This window comes from Bos mutus, chromosome 7, assembly GCF_027580195.1.
Source record: "Bos mutus isolate GX-2022 chromosome 7, NWIPB_WYAK_1.1, whole genome shotgun sequence".
Taxonomy (NCBI): domain Eukaryota; kingdom Metazoa; phylum Chordata; class Mammalia; order Artiodactyla; family Bovidae; genus Bos; species Bos mutus.
In genome coordinates, this window is record NC_091623.1 from 71,481,162 (window position 1) to 71,494,591 (window position 13,430).

General features: G+C 42.6%; 1 long non-coding RNA gene across 1 annotated transcript in view; it reads right to left on the bottom strand.

Moving 5' to 3' along the window:
- Positions 1-13,430, bottom strand: part of LOC138988639 (uncharacterized) — a 28,951-nt gene that overhangs the window by 12,126 nt on the left and 3,395 nt on the right. The window contains exon 2 of the long non-coding RNA XR_011464910.1: positions 4,964-5,070. This is a non-coding gene — a long non-coding RNA (uncharacterized lncRNA). The remainder of the gene's footprint in view (positions 1-4,963; positions 5,071-13,430) is intronic.

The window sequence follows — 13,430 nt, forward strand, 5'->3', positions numbered from 1 at the left end:
TGAGAGAACAAAAAAGATCTTTATTAAATCCTTTATTGTACTTTATAGTTCTTCAGTGTTTATTTCATTTATGTTACTTATTATTTATCAAATAATTTTATGTAAATATTTGTAATACGTTATTTCTCATTAACCTACAAGTTCCAAGAAGGCAGGAGAATTTGCCTGTCTTACTTGCCTCTGTGAAATGTAAGTTAATGCATAAATTTAATTGGAAAAATGAATGTGTCTGAAAAACTGAGCCATCTATACAGTAGGGACAGAGACAGTGTTTGCATTTTAGCTAATCACAAACTGTCCAGGCCATTTACAGGAAGTCAATCCTTAGTGCATAGATCAAAGATCTGATAATATTTAGAAAATGGTCTGAGAGCTAAATGCTGTTTTGTCACTTCGTAAAATGCTGCCAAAATAATGAAGGAGAACAGTGATTGAGTGAAGCTATGTCGCACGTACAAAGCATGAGTCTCTGAGAATTTGAGGAAGCAGCGAGACACTGAGCAGTTTCGTGTAGTGTCATAGTGGTTAACACACTGGAATCCTTGTCAGAATACTGTATGCCATCACTTACATGTGGAATCTAAAACGCAAAGCAAACTAGCAAGTAGCAGACGCACAGATACAGAGAACAAAGCAGTGGGTACCAGTGGGGGGGAGGGGCAACATATGGGTAAAGGGAAGCATAAACTACGGGGTGTAAGATAAGCTCAAGGATGTGTTTACAACACAGGGAATATAGCCAACATTGCGGAAGCACTATAGAGGGAAAGTAACCTTTAAAATTGTACAAAAATAAATAAATAATTAAAAAAATTTTTTAAAGAATCCTTATCAGAAGTTTTGTACATCAGTAAATCTCTCAGAACCATTTTAAATTTCGAACTATGTATCAAGAACTGAGAAAAGGACTGAGATTTTAACTTATATACAGATGAATTAGTTTGCAGTTTCATGTGCTTAGTCGCTCAGTTATGTCTGACTGACTCTTAGCGACCCCACAGACTGCAGCCCACCAGGCTTCTCTGTCTATGGGGATTCTCCAGGCAAGAATACTGGAGTGGGTTGCCATGCCCTCCTCAAGGGGATCTTCCCAACCCAGGGATCAAACCCAGGTCTCCCACATTCGAAGCGGATTTTTAACCATCTGCGCTACTAGGGAAGCCCAGTTTCATAGAGGACCTCTGGATCAGAGACACAGAACAGTTTGTTATACACAGCAAGAGCAGTAACATTTCTATGCTAGTCACTGAACCCTAGGGCACTGGGAGGAAAACCATACTAAACCCATGCAGGAAATAGTTGCACCCCAGGAGGGGAGCCCCAAGCTTAGGGAACCTGAATCTTTTATGACGGGCAGGGAGCAGGGAGATGCTGTTTCCCAAGGCTGTCCACTGGTACACATCCTCAGAAAACAGTCAAGAAGAAAGAACAGTCAGTATGTCCATTTTAAGATGTGCATGTGAGACTCATGGACAATTGTCAACTAACACCATGCCTCTGAAAGATTTCCCCCCACCCCTGGGCCTTCAGTATATTAATAAATATACAGGGGTGGGCACAAAGATACACACAAAAATATCCTCCAGCACTCTATATGGCTCTCTCTCTCTCTCATACACACACACACACACACACACACACACACACACACTACTGTCAGAAGGTGGAACAAAAACGAGTGAAGGTCTACAAAACCACATGGTCAACTAAGAAAGAGGGCAGGAGACGAGCACCCAATCTATCAACTGGCTTTAGGGTATCAGACGCGAGTCACGAGTTGATGCAGAGAACAGAGATGAGGAAAAACTCCAATAAGCTATTCTGCTCTCCTGTCAGAACCTATTGTCTTGGGTGCAAGTTACATCATTTCTCCTTATTTTATTATGACGTAGAGTTTATGAAAGCCAGACTAGCCCTTTAAAGGCTGTTTTAGCTCCACTTAACACACAGCGGCTTTGTTATCCTCAAAGGCCAGAAGAGACCCAAGGATGAGAGTTCAGATATTCCAGGAGTTGCCAGGGTGAAAGAAAAAGAAGAAAAGCCATTTGTCACCTGTCACACAAGGACCCAACACTGCTGACATAGAAATCCTGAGAATCTAGCCTAGTCCTGCTCCTACTGGAGCATTTAGGTTAAAAACAAACAGGATTTCCAAGGTTTGGAATTGGAGGAAGCCTTAGCTGTGCAGGACAATATGTTTGTTCTGTAAAAAATAAATAAATAAATAAATGCCTGCTTTTGTTCTTTAGAAAGTCCTTCAAGCCCTCAGGGCACGCAGATAGTAAGTGTAAAGGTTTTTTCAAGGATAATAAAAAGCTCTTGAGGATTTATAAACTGTTTCATCTGTCAGAAACTATTTATGCAGACCTTGGCACGTAGAGTGAATTACTCTTATTAAACAAAAATTGAGAAAATTGCTTAAGTCTCACCAGAAGGTACCTGTAGTCCATCAGAAGCTAAGACACTCCATAAGCTATAAACTTAAGAGAAGAGAAATTGCGTGTCTCTGTGGATGTCTGTGGTGAGATGAATGACTCCACAGAGAATGTATCCCAGCTTTATTCCTCAAGCTGCTTGCTGCGTTGGCTGATTTGTCCATCCTCATCCCCCAGGGAGCTCAGAGAGGGAGGGTGTTTGCAAGGACCACATCCCAAGGGCAGGTGCCCTTTCCATTTCTCAAGTTGCCTCTCTGCCCACACACAGTATGTACGCTGTCGCAGAGCAGGAGCAAACCTATTCAAGCATCATGACAGAGTGCAAGGCCCTGTGCAGAGTGCCCTCCACGGATTATCAACTTCTAGCAACAATCCCACGAGGTCCTGTTATTAACTTCATTGTACAGATGGAGGGATGGAGGCTAGAGGAGGGGGAGGATAGAGGATTGAGGATGGAGAGATTAAAGAATTAGCCAAATCCCATAGCTGTGGTGCTAGATCTGAGATGGCACCTCAGGTAGCCTGCCTCCGGAACAGACTTGTCCTCTCCCTAACGCCACAGACACCTCTGCTTCCAGAAGTCACAGGATCACAGATCCAGCTGGTGATTCCATGGACACACGTGGGAATCTGACTGAGCAGTCGTTTCTCACAGTGGCCACTCAGTCCAGACTTAGCTCTCCTCATTTACCTAATTCCAAGCTCCAGTCCTTTCCTCAACCCTTTGTCTCTTTTACCTTTTCCCTCCTCTTTCTGACTTCAGAAGGCCTTAACGGTTCTGATTTTTCATCAGTTTGCCAAATACATTCCCATGAAGTGCTTGGCCCAGGTAGAGGCTCGAGAAATATTTGTTGAGGAAAATTAGAAAGCAGGTAATTCCCATTCTACTGGGCTCATTAGCATCAAAACCACTCATTGCACATGTCCTGCCTCAGGATGTCCCATCTTTGTTCTGTCATCTGAATCCATAAATCCTCACATTTTTACCTTCCAACAACTGCTCCATCCATCTAGGATGACCAGGACAGGATGCCAAACTCACTTGAACTAATGGCCCCATTATACAAACATTTTACAAGTTTTTTTTTTTTTACCCCCAAGTTCTTATTTAAATATTCCATCAACACTTCTAGAACTTCTCCAATCAAAATAATAGTTTTCTAAGACTCCATTGATACCACATATTAGAGCTGCACATGGTTTCTGTGAAATGAGCATCATCCTAGTAGCGATCAGAATAGAGAAAAATGTACACAATCACTAAATGTTACATAACTTGTGTCTGAAAATGTTACCACATCAAACAATTAACGATATTCATTTATCACTATTTTCCATAGCTTTTTAAGTGGACTTAGCTCCTCTTGGCTGTCTGCCCTGGCTTCTCTCTCTGTCCTGACAGAATACTCCTATGAGCTCTTTTTTTTTTCAGTCCTATTGCCAGTCCTACTGCAGAACGCTAAGGTCTGAGCAGTAAGAATGAGGCAGCTGGGGTCAGCTTTCTCACATAAGGATGCTGTCTACCTTTCAGTTGCTCACTCCCTCACAATCCCAATTCTATATTGAGAAAGGTCACAATATGCTGACATTTTCTTCAAGAAACTGAGAATTCACCTTTAACTTTGGCTCTTTCTCACACTCACTCTAGTCACGTAATCCTACTTCAAGTGGACCTAAGGAAGGAATTCCACTCCCTTTTATTCAGTCTTGGAGCTCAGAGTCCTAAATGAACTTCAAAATTCTAGACAAATACCAAGGAAATATTCTGGGGTCTAGACAATGGAATTTCACTGAAGGGTTGCATAGACCATGGAGCAGAATCTGTCCAAGTGAATTCTGCCTTTGCAAACACAGGATCTTCTCCTCCACCAACCCTCCATCTCATCACCAGCCAAATCCTTCCTAGACGTTTATCCCCCTCTTCAGACGTCATTAGAGACTCTTCATCAACTCCAACAAGTCTAAGCTCTTCCTGGCTTGTGGGACACTCCATCACTTTGTGCTACCCTTATAAACTGTCCCTGAGCAGATTTTTGAGGTGGAGATCTGCAGGCAGGAAATATAGGGCCTACTTTGGTAAGTGATACCCATGGGGAAGGAGGGAATGCAAGATTGGGCAGAGAGAGAGATGCCAGGCTATGATACAATCACAAGAGAGGCCTTTGTATCCCACTGGAGGCCTGGAGCCAGGACGCCCTGCAGAAACCTTCACTGCGGCCATAAGGCCCAGCCTTTGCATCAATAAATGACTGGACACACATTGTGCTGGGAAAGAGAATGGGATCTTGTCCCTCAGCTCTCCTCTGAGGGCTCTCAGCTGAGAGACATCATCCATCAACAGTCCCAGCAGCGAGAGGAATGAGTGGCAAGTCCGGAGCGGGGGTCTGAGGGCCTATTATGGCATCTACCATCCATGGTTTTTCTTTCTCCTCTCCATGCCCATTTTTCTCCCAGATCAGCTCTGTCTCATCAACATCTGTAGTCTCATATCCAGAACCCTGGGCTTTTCCTCCCAATAAGCCACTAACCTCTGTTTCACGCATCTGAGTCTCTCTTTCTCTCCTGAGATATTATCTCTTCTTCAGGTCCCAGTTGTTTGCTGCTCTTGCTGAGCACTCTGCTGAACTCCTTCCACCTGTGGCATAAATTAGCACTTAAATAGTGTCTTCAGTGGAACATTACTCAGCCATGAAAAGGAACACATTTGACCAGTTCTAACGAGGTGGATGAACCTAGAGCCTATTATAAAGAGTGAAGTAAGTCAGAAAGAGAAAGACAAATATTGTATATTAATGCATATGTATGGAATCTAGAAAGACAGTACTGCTGAACCTGTTTGCAGGGCAGCAATGGAGACACGGACATAGAGAAGATGTGTGGACGGAGTGGCGGGGAGGGGGAAAGGAGAGGGTGGGACAAACTGAGAGAGTAGCACTGAAACATAGACTTTATCATATATAAAATTAGATAGCCAGTGGGAATTTGCTGTATGATGCTGGGAGCTCTGTGACAGCCTAGAGCGGTGGGATGGGGTGGGAAGGAGGTTCAAGAGGGAGGGGACATACGTATACCTATGGCTGATTCATGTTGATGTACGGCAGAATCCAACACAATATTGCAAAGCAATCATCCTCCAATTAAACATAAATTTCAAAATATATACAGTGTCTTTTAGTTGAAGCACCAATGTCATTGGTTCATGTGCCTGGGGGTGAGGGGGCAGGAAGCAAGGGAAGAAAATGTATATTTTCTCCTCACTTGGATGATGTACTCCTTGAGGGTAAATACCACAGTTTAACTTCTTGTGTACTATACAACATATGAAGAGTGCTGTGCATATTGAAAATTCACAGTACCTCCACAAAAAGTATATATTTAGCACCTAATTATGTGCCAAGCAAGCAGCACTCTATGCACTGGGGTTTCGATTGTAGATAAGATAAAGGTAATCTCAAGGAGATTGCATTCTGCTTGTTAAGAACTGGAGGGGCTTTCCAAGTGACTCAGTGGCAAAGAATTCGCCTGTCCGTGCAGGAGACTCGGGTTTGACCCCTGGGTCGGAAAGATCTCCTGAGGAGGAAATGGCAACAACCCACTCCAGTAGTCTTGGCTGGAGAATCCCATGAACAGAGGAGCCGGGCGGGCTACAGTCCATGGAGTCACAAGGAGTCAGACATGACTGAGCATGCATGCTGACCTGACACTGATTAAGAACTGGAAGTCAGTTACTTATTTTAACATTTTATCAATCATTATCTAGAATTAATACTTGTAAAAAAACTCTAACATTAAAGTCATATGTCTTCCTTACCTAGTGAAGACATCTTGAGGCAATGAATTAACCTGGAAATGTCAGTGATATAGCATAAATTTGTACTCTTACTGCACTCTGATGAGGATGGGGTGGCACCCCATCATGAAGCTCTGCCAGCTTGAACTCACGGCCTCCCAGTCCTCTTCAACAGGAAAGAGACCTCTCAAGGCACTGGTTCTTTACTGCCTCATCCCTTCTGCTCTAGTTCATGAAGTATAATTAGGCACCTGGCCTTTAACTAACTGCAAGGGAGACCGAGGAGTGTAATGGAAGGAATAAATAAGCACCAAGCACCGTCTCTGTCATAATAGCCAGGGTCTGTTGAGAACTTCTTTGCGACAGTGCTGTTCTAAGTGCTGAGAGAGTTTTATCCAATTATTCCACTGTGGAGGAGGGTCCACATCAAGAATTGTTCTCAGACCCCAGCTGGGTGTCCTGCAATTCAACCACATTCTGACACTGTCTACCTGAACAAAGCATCCGATTTCCCAGGTTAAGGGCTCAGTCCTACAAGACTGCTCCCCCCTCCGCCCCCCCTCCAACTCAGAGGCCAATTGCAAAGCCAGATAATCACCTGTGCTCCTGTTACAGATTGGAGTTTCCAATAACCCCTTCCCTGGGTCAGTTAATTCGCTGGAGCAGCTCAGGGAACTCAGAGAAACATTTTACTTACTAGATTACTAGGTTTTTTGTTTGTTTGTTTGTTTTTACATCAGAATGTATACAAAACTCAGGAACAGCCAGATAGAAGAGATGCATAGGGCAAGGAGGCCGTGGAGCTGTTGCCTAGCTGCCCTAGGTCTCTGCTCCAATTGTCCAACATCCCCCTACTCCTCACCTAGGCCACTTAGCAGGAGTTAACAGAAATCTCTTGAGTTAAAGCTGGAGAAGAAAATGGCAACCCACTCCAGTATTCTTGCCTGGAAAATCTCATGGATGGAGGAGCCTGGCGGACTACAGTCTGTGGGGTTGAGTTCAACACGTCTCAGAAACTAACACTTTCCCTTTCCCTTTCCTTTTAAGTTAAAGGGTGTAGAGATAATAAAGGAAGCTACAAACAAACAAACAAAAAAAAACAACAGATGGAACCAGCTGGGACCTAGAGGGTGACAGATTTGACCTCCAACAGTCTCATTATACACTGATTTCACTATATTAGCATATTAAATGACACACCATCAACCACAACCAGACATTAAAGGCCAAAGGTCTTCCCTTGTGGCTCATTTGGTAAAGAATCTGCCTTCAATGTTGATGAGCAGTTACTTGAAAATAAAGATATATAATGAATTCGCATTCTTTGTGCTTCCTAGTTTAATGGCTAGTGTGTGATGACAAGCCCTGGTGGCTCAGATGGTAAAGAATGCAATGTGGGAGAGCCAGGTTCCATCCCTGGGCCAGGAATATCCCCTGGAGAAGGGAGTGGCAACTCACTCCAGTATTCTGGCCTGGAGAATCCCATGGACTGTCCATGGGGTCACAAAGAGTCAGACACGACTGAGTGACTTTCACTTTCATTTTAAGGGCCAAAAACCAGTAAATAGAGGGTGGCACCCTACTCCCTGGGAAAAAGCTACTCCTTCCCTAGCTAACTAGTGCATATGCCACCCCATCATTAGCAACCCCCCCGGCTTTGTCTTTACTCTTCAAAATTAAATTCTTCTCACCACGTGGACAAGAAGTTGATATAAGAACTTAGTTCCCCTCTTCCATTCTTTGGCCACTGAGTAAAGCTTGTGCTGTGTCCAAATTAGCTTTGATTTCCTTATTTGGGGGCTCAAACCAACTCTAATGGTAAAGGAACCCTCCCCCCACCAAGGCAGAGGCTAAAACCATTCTCCCCATTTCTTCATGCATTCACCAACCTGATAGCTCCCTGAATGCCATCTTGGGGTTTTTCTGGGAGGCTCCATTACACAGACATGATTGATAAAATCCTTTAAGTCTCCAAGGTCTCTCCCCTCCCCTGAGGTCAGGGATTGGGGCTGAAAGTGTGTGCTTAATCGCTCAGTGGTGTCCTACTCTTTTCAACTCCATGGTCTGTAGCCCCCCAGGCTCCTCCATCCATGGGATTTTTCAGGCAAGCATACTGAAGTGGGTTGCCATTTCCTTCTCCAGGGAATCAGGGATTGAACCTGGGTCTCCTGTGTCTTCTGCATTGCAGGCGGGTTCTTTACCCCCTGAGCCACTGGGGAAAGTTCCAGCCCTCTAATCACAGTTTGGTTCTTCTGGTTACCAGTTAGCATCCTTGGACGCTTTCCAAAGGTCATCTCACTAACATGACAAAAGGCTCCTTTGACCTTCCAGCTCCGCTTGTGACATCTCACTCCTCTATAAGCAAGTGTTAGTCTGTCAGCAGTGTCCGAGTCTTTGCGACCCCATGGACTGTAGCCCACCAGGCTACCGGAGTGGGTTGCCATTCCCTTCTCCAGGGGATCTTCTTGACCCAGGGATTGAACTCAGGTCTCCTGCATTGCAGGCAGACTTTTTATTGTCTGAGCCACCAGGGAAGCCTAGTCCTCTATGTGCTGTGCTTGAAAACACTTTTTAAATTGTTGCTGTTTATAACCATCATTAGTAGTTCAACCCTTTCAAAAAGCTCCCTTTGAACTAAAAAGTCATACCAAAGTCTGTCAAGAACCTTACTATTAAGCTGAAACCATTGATGATTAAAATTTTATTGTCTGTTCCTCCCAAAATCCTTACGATGGTAACAGACTATAGAAACAGACATGTTTTATGAATAGGAGTCTTCAGTGACAGAGCTTCCCAGGTGGTGCTAGTGGTAAAGAACTCACCTGCCAATGCAGGAGATGTAAGAGACGCGGGTTCGATCCCTGGGTGGGAAAGATACCCTGGAGGCGGGCATGGCAACCCACTCCAGTATTCTTGCCTGGAGAATCCCTTGAACAGAGGAGCCTGGCAGGCTACAATCCATAGGTTTGCAGAGTTGGACATGACTGAAGCAAGTGAGCATGCACTTCAAGTGACAGGAAAGCAAAGTCCTTCGCCAGGGCTTAGGTTTATATACAAGTTTTCTCGTTCCTCCTATACTACCCTGACTCCTCTTATTCTTGTTTGCATGAGAACCAAGAGACCATAGATAATTGAAATTAGGTCTGCCTTAATGACTTGATGGACATGAGTTTGGGTAAACTCCGGGAGTTGGTGATGGACAGGGAGGCCTGGCCTGCTGCGGTTCATGGGATCGCAAAGAGTCGGACACGACTGAGCGACTGAACTGAACTGAACTGAACGATGGGTTAACAAGCTGAAACAGCTTGAGATGCCCACACTAGGTGAGAGAAGAGCCTCTATCGCCACCTGCTGGGCTCCACGGTTTGTATCCGACTACCCAGTCCCACCACTATCAGTCCCTGATACCAAATCTCTAGCTTCTGGCTTCTTTTGCAAACTAAATGCCCTCTGACGTTTGTCAATCTCTCTGTTTCAGTTTGGATGGAACATTGTTACGAAAAATAAATACAAACTTTAGCTTTAAGCATCAACTACTCTTTCAGTTCAGTTCAGTCGCCTAGTCGTGTCCGACTCTTTGCGACCCCATGAATCGCAGCACGCCAGACCTCCCTGTCCATCACCAACTCCCGGAGTTCACCCAGACTCACGTCCATTGAATCGGTGATGCAAGGATAATAACTAACCATGTCTCCACAGCATTCAGTTGCTTCCAAGACCTTTTCATTAAATCTAACTGAAAACACTTCCCAGGATGCAATTTAAAGGGATTATTAACTACATGCCTTGATTAGCCTTGGTTGGTAGAATAAATAAATTGGCTGAATAAAAATAACTTTCTTCTTTGTGAATATCCTCATTTTACAAGGTGGGTATTGCTGAAGGTTTTGGTTTCCTGAAAAATATAGTGAGCTGTTAGAGTGCTTTTCCAGTTGTATATTGATTTGTAATGATTTTTGGCATTTAATTTCATACAGCTTTGTATTTTAGCTATCTGATTATAGAGAAACTATTGATATGGACATCTTCAGGGTCTAAAGCTAAATTTTCTAAGTCTTTTCTGGAGTGTTTAAGAGAATAAATGTTTCAATTTAATCAGATAGATTTAAGAAATGAACAAAAGTTCCCAGTATTTAGAAATTTTCTGAGTGTGATCTTTTGCTGTCCCCAAATTCTCCATTCCTTATATATTCACTGTCACTCAGAGTTATTTGTAAATACATGGCTGGGAAAATGGAGATGCCAAGGGGTTCACAAATTAGTAGAAAAGATGCAAAATGATTGTTACTGCTGAAACAAATTAGCAAGAGTGGGTGAATGGAATTCAGGACTGAAGATTTATAATTTTTAAACACAAACTACATAGTGTTCCTGAATGGAAAGAGTCCATTTTGTAAAAACTCTAATTCTTCCTAAAAATTTTTATCAATTTGATTCAATACAGATCAAAATCCTAGCAGCATTATTTATTTGACATGCTTGATTGTAGAATTCATCTAAAAAATAGGTAAGAAAAGTCAATTAAAAAAATACCTTTTCCATATCATATAAATGTGTACTCTAAAGATACAGCATGTAAAACATGTGATAATGTTTCAGAGATAGGAAAACAGATCAACAGAACACTAATCTGTTTGATATGGGGAAACTTCAGGGAAGAAAAAAAAAGTTAGATCCTGACTATGCACCATATGTGCATATGTGACTGGTGAAGCAAGTAAAGTCTGATGCTATAAAAACCAGCGTTGTATAGGAACCTGGAATGTTAAGTCCATGAATCAAGCTAAATTGGAAGTGGTCATACAGGATACGGCAAGATTGAACATCAACATTTTAGGAATCAGTGAACTAAAATGGACTGGAACGGGTGAATTTAACACTACTATAGGCAAGAATCCCTTAGAAGAAATGGAGTAGCCCTCACAGTCTACAAAAGAGTTCAAAATCCAGCACGTGGGTGCAGTCTCAAAAATGACAGAATGCTCTGTTTGTTTCGGAGGCAAACTATTCAATATCACAGTGATCCAAGTCTATGCCCTGACCAGAAATGCTGAAGAAGCTGAAGTTGAACAGTTCTATAAAGACCTACAAAATCTTCTAGAACTAACACCAAAAAAAAAAAAAAAAAGATGTCCTTTTCATCATAGGGGATGGGAATGCAAAAGTAGAAAGTCAAGAGATACCTGGAGTAACAGGCAAGTTTGGCCTTGAAGTACAAAATGAAGCAGGGCAAAGGCTAACAGAGTTTTGCCAAGAGAGCCCACTAGTCATAGCAAACACCCTCTTTCAACAACACAAGAGCCAACTCTACACATAGACATCACCAGATGGTCAATACTGAAATCAGATTGATTATATTCTTTGCAGTCAAAGATGGAGAAACTCTATGTAGTCAGCAAAAACAAGACAAGGAGCTGACTATGGCTCAGACCATGAACTCTTTATTGCAAAATGCAAACTCATATTGAAGAAAGTAGGGAAAACCACTAGACCATTCAGGTATGGCCTAAATCAAATCCCTTATGATTATACAGTGGAAGTGACAAATAGATTCAAGGGACTAGATCTGACAGACAGAGTGCCTGAAGAACAATGGATAGAGGTTTGCAATATTATACAGGAGGTGGTGATCAAAACCATCCCCAAGAAGAAGAAATACAAAAAGGTAAAATGGAGGTCTGAGGAGGCCTTACAAGTAGCTGAGAAAAGAAAAGAAGCTAAAGGCAAAGGAGAAAAGGAAAGATATATCCATCTGAATGCAGAGTTCCAAAGATAGAAAGGAGAGGTAAGAAAGCCTTCCTAAGTGATCAATGCAAAGAAATAGAGGAAAATAATAAAATGGGAAAGACTCATCTCTTCAAGAAAATTAGAGATACCAAGGGAACATTTCATGCAAAGATGGGCACAATAAAGTACAGAAACGGTATGGACCTAACAGAAGCAGAAGATATTATAAAGAGGTAGCAAGAAAACACAAAAGAATGATACAGAAAAGATCTTAATGACCCAGACAACCACGATGGTGTGATCACTCACCTAGAGCCAGACATCTTGGAATGTGAAGTCAAGTGGGCCTTAGGAAGCATTGTTACAAACAAAGCTAGTGAAGGTGATGGAATTCCAGCTGAGCTGTTTCAAATCATAAAAGATGATGTTGTTAAAGTGCACACTCAATGTGCCAGCAAATTTGGAAAACTTAGCAGTGGTCACAGGACTGGAAAAGGTCAGTTTTCATTCCAATCCCCAAAAAGGCAATGCCAAAGAATGCTCAAACTACCGCACAATTGCACTCATCTCACACACTAGTAAAGTAATGTTCAAAATTCTCCAAGCCAGGCTTCAACAGTACATGAACCAAAAACTTCCAGATGTACAAGCTGGATTTAGGAAAGGCAGAGGAACCAGAGATCAAATTGCCAACATCGATTGGATCATAGAAAAGGCAGGAGAATTCCAGAAAAACATCTATGTCTGCTTCATTGACTATGCTAAAACCTTTGACTGTGTGGATCACAATAAACTGTGGAAAATTCTGAAAGAGATGGGAATACCAAGACCACCTTAGCTGCCTTCTGAGAGACCTGTATGCAGGTCAAGAAGCAATAGTTACAACCAGACATGGAAGAATGGACTGGTTCCAAATTGGGAAAGGAGTACATCAGGGGTATATATTGTCACCTTGCTAATTTAACTTATATGCAGAGTACATCATGTGAAATGCTGGACTGGATGAAGCATAAGCTGGAATCAAGATTGCAGGGATAACATCAGATACACAGATGACACCACCCTTATGGCAGAAAGTGTGAGGAACTGAAGAGCCTTTTGATGAAAGTGAAAGAGGAGAGTGAAAAAGTTGGCTTAAAACTCAACATTCAAAAAACTAAGATCATGGCATCCGGTCCCATCACTTCATGGCAAATAGATGGGAAAATAATGGAAACAGTGAGAGACTTTATTTTCTTGAGCTCCACAATCACTGCAGTTTGTTACTGCAGCCATGAAATTAAAAGTGCTTGCTCCTTGGAAGAAAAGCTATGACCAATCTAGGCAGCATGTTAAAAAGCAGAGACATTACTTTGCCGACAAAAGTCTGTCTAGTCAAAGCTATGGTTCTTTCCAGTAGTCATGTATGGATGTGAGAGGTGGACCATAAAGAAAACTGAGCACTGAAGAATTGATGCTTCTGAACTGTGGTGTTGGAG